This window comes from Chrysochloris asiatica, unplaced genomic scaffold (genome assembly GCF_000296735.1).
Source record: "Chrysochloris asiatica unplaced genomic scaffold, ChrAsi1.0 scaffold00169, whole genome shotgun sequence".
In the NCBI taxonomy this organism is placed as follows: Eukaryota; Metazoa; Chordata; class Mammalia; order Afrosoricida; family Chrysochloridae; genus Chrysochloris; species Chrysochloris asiatica.
Window position 1 is genome coordinate 2,602,635 of NW_006408687.1, and position 4,320 is coordinate 2,606,954.

A 4,320-nucleotide genomic window follows, 5' to 3' on the forward strand; every position below is an offset into this window, starting at 1 on the left:
ATGATCGCTGAAAGTGAAGAGTACTTGAAACATTTACTTATGAAGATCAAAGAGCACAGCCTTCGGTATGGGTTGCATCTTAATGTCAAGAAAACAAAAATCCTCACTACTGGACCAATAAGGACCGATAGATCTGTTTTGGAAGAAGTGCTGCCAGAGTGCTCCTTGGAGGCCAGGATGGTTAAGCTTCATCTCTCATACTTTGGACATATTGTCAGGATGTCATGCTGGGTAGGATGGAGGGTCAGAGAAAAAGAGGAAGACCCCCAACGAGATGGATCGGCCAGGTGGCATCATTGATGGCAGCGAGTGTGGCGGCGGTAGTGAGGCTGGCCCAGGATCGGACATTGTTTCGTTCTGCTGTGCATTGGGTCGCTATGAGTTAGTTCCAACTCGATGGCACCTGACAACAACAACATACACATGCACTTCACCAAATGGAATACACAGACATCAAATTGAATATATTTGTAGAAAGAGACAGTGGAAAAGCTCAATATCACCAGCCAAAATAAGGCCAGGGGCAGACTACAGAACAGATCCATCAATTGCTCATATGCAAAATCAAGCTGAAGCAGAAGAAAATTAAAACAAGCCCACAAGAACCAAAATATTACTTTGAATATATCCCACCTGAATTTAGAAATCATCTGAAAACCAGATTTCATGCATTAGACACTAAAGACTGAGGACCAGAAGGATTGTGGGATAACATCAAGAACATCATACAGGAATTAAGCAAAAGTCATTAAAAAGACAAGAAAGAAAGAAAAGACCAAAATGGATGTTAGAAGAGAATCTGAAACTTGCTCTCTAGGTAGAGATGCTAAGCAAGTGGAAGAAGTGAGGAGGTATACGGGCTGAACGAAAAATTTCAAAGGTCAGCTTGAGAAGAGAAAGTCAAATATTATAACAAAATGTGCAAAGACCTGGAGTTGGAAAACCAAAATTAAAGAACACACTCAGCATTTCTTAAGCTCAAGTAACTTAAGAAAAAATTCAAGCCTTGTCTTGCAGTATTGATGAATTCTTTGTATAAATTATTGAATGATGCAGAAAGTGTCAAAAGAATATGGAAGGAATACACAGAGTCACTGTACCAAAATAAATGGTCCATGTTCAACCATTATAAGAGGTAGCATATGATCAAGAGCAAATGATACTGAAGGAAGAAGTCTAAGGTGCATTGAACTACTTAGGCAAAGAACAAGGCATCAGGATTTGATGTAGTGTAACTTGAAATCTTTCAACAAACTGATTTGGCACTAGAGGCACTCAGTCATCTATGCCAAGAAATTTGGAAGACAACTACCTGGACAACTAACTGGAAAAGATCTGTATTTGTGCCCATTCCAAAGAGAGGTGACCCAATGGAATGTGGAAATCATTGGACAATATCATTGCTATCCCATATGAGTAAGGTTTTACTACAGATAATGCAAAAACGCACCAACCATACAGTTACAGAAAACTTTCAGAGGTACAGCTGAATTCAGAAGAGGACATGAAACGAGAGATATCATTGCTGATGTCAGATAAATCTTGTTTGAAAGCAGAGAATACCAGAAAAGGCTTTTGATTTTGTGGAACATAATAAGCTATGGACAACATTGCGAAGTATGAGCATTCTGGAATACTTAATTGTGCTCATGAACAACCTGTACATAGACTAACAGGCAGTTATTGAACCAGAACAAGGGAATGCCAAAAGGTTTAAATGTAGAAAAGTTGTGTGCCATATTTATTCAATCTATGCTGAGCAAATAATTCCAGAAGCTGGGTTATATGAAGAAAAACATGGCATAAGAATTGAAGGAAGACTCATTTACAGCCTGCAATATGCAGATAATACAACCTTGCTTGCTGAAAGCAAAGAGGATTTAAAATATTAATGATATAAAAAAACCATAGCTTTCAGTATGGGTTGTGCATCAATGTAAGGAAAACAAAAGTCCTCTCCACTGGAGCATTATATAAAATCCATGTAGATGGAGAAAAGACTGAAGTTGTCTGAGACTTTCTTTTCCTCACATTTGTCGGGGACTGGCCTCGACATAGTTGTTTGGTTGTTCACGAGTGTTTGGTTCACAAGAAGGGATATCTGGCGGCGATAGGGATAGCAGAAGAATACACAGAAAGACACAAAGAGGGAGACAAAGAGACACCCCGAAACCAGGGTGGATGCATTACTGGCATCCGGCAGACTTGGGACTACAGGCATCATGGCCTCTGCAGACATCAACTCACTGCCCTGCAAACTGTACTGCATGCCCTCCAACCTGTAATGCACACTTTCACCGCCTGCCTGTAATACACACCTGGGCCCGCCTGCATTTCCGTTTTATTTAGGGGAGGAGCTTCACACCAAGCTGGGAGGGACTAAGACAAGGTACAGCTAGCATACGTAATTCTCCAGACATTCAGGCAACTTTACATCGTACTTCGCTGGTTCGAATCCCAGGCCTGCAACTTGGTTGCGCAGGCTCAATTAACATATCTATAGCCCCTGAGCTCAGATGGGGGAAGGTGAGAGGGAAGTTCAAAAGGCTTGGGAGGAGTCCTGCTGTGTTGGCTTCCTGAGCCAGGTGAATGGGCTGCACCTGGGAGTGGATTAGGGAGGATGTTCTTTTGTCTCTAGAACAAAGAACTTGGAAGTAGCAAAGCTATTTTTAGTTAATCCTTTGGAGAAAAGCTTAACCTTTGAAACCTTTACAGTCTTGGCTTAAGGAAAATATTACATTTATCTGTGGATATCACGGCTTCATGTCTGCATTTAGTAAAAAACATCACTAGATACTAAGATGAAAAACAATTTGCCATAACTTCTAGGTGGCTAGAATCTGTTCCTTAGAGCCTGTGGCCTGCATTGTCTGCAACACTCGGGCCCAGTGGGCCTCGAACTTCTGACCAGCTTTATACGGTCTGCAACACACATTAACCAACAATACTCACGAAAGCAGCAGGCCAGCAATTAAATGAAATATTGCATTTGGCAAATCTGTGGCACAAGACTTATTTAAAGTGTTTAAGAGCAATGATGTCAGTTTAATAACTAAGTTGAGCCTATCTCAAGCCATGGTATTTTAAGTAGCTTCATTTGCATGTGAAAGTTGGTCAGTGAATAAGAAAGACTATAGAATTGATGCACTTGAGTTATTGTGTTGGAGAAGAATATTAAAAGTACCATGGACTGCCAAAAGAACAAACAGATCTGTGCTGGAAAGAGTACAGCCACAGTGCTTCTTGGAAGTCAGGATGGCCAGACTTTGTCTCTCATACTTTAGACATATTATCAGGCAAGACCAGTAATTAGAGAAGGACATCATATTTGGTAAAGCGGAGAGTTGGGGAAAAACAGAAAATCTCCCAACAAGATGGATTGGCACAGTGGCAACAGCAATGGCGTCAGGTGTTGCAACGATTTTGAGGTTGGCCTAGGAATGAGAAGTGTTTTGTTCTGTTGTGCATAGAGTTGCTAGGAATCAATACTAACTGGATGGCACCTAATAACAACACTTCAGACAATATCAGGAGGGACAAGTCCCTGGAGAAGGACACCATTCTTGGTAAAGTGGATTCCAAATGAGAATGATTGGCTCAGTGGCAGTAAGAATGGGCTCAAGCATAACAATGATTGTGAGAATGGCACAGGACCAGGTTGTATTTCATTCTGTTGTGCAGAAGGTCACCATAAGTTGGAACTGACTTGAAAATGTGAAAACTCCTAACAACAACTATATGCAGATTTATACTGGAGTATACAGAAACGGCTACAATCATACATTGACAGAGAACTTCCAGAGGTTCAAGCTGGATTCAGAAAAGGCTGTGGAATGAGAGATATCATTGCTGATATACGATGGATCTTGGCTGAAAGCAGAGAATATCAGAAAGATGTTTACCTGTGCTTTATTGACTACACAAAGGCTTTAGATTGTGTGGATCATAACTGCATAAGCTATGGAAAACATTGCGAAGTATGAGTATTCCAGAGTGAAAATCCTCACCACTGGATCAATAAGCAACATTCTTACCACTGGAGAAAAGATTGAAGTTTTCAAGGACTTCATTCTTCTTGGATCAACTGTCAACATTCATGGAAGCAACAGTCAAGAGATCAGACGACGTATTGCATTAGGCAAATCTGCTGCACAGGACCTTTTTAAAGTGTTGAAGAGCAAAGATGTCAGCTTGAGGACTAGGGTGTGCCTGACCCAAGCCATGGTATTTTCAATAACCTCATGTGGATGCGAAAGCTGGACAGTGAATAAGGAAGATGGTAGAAGAATTGATGCCTTTGAGTTGTGGTGTTGGAGGAGA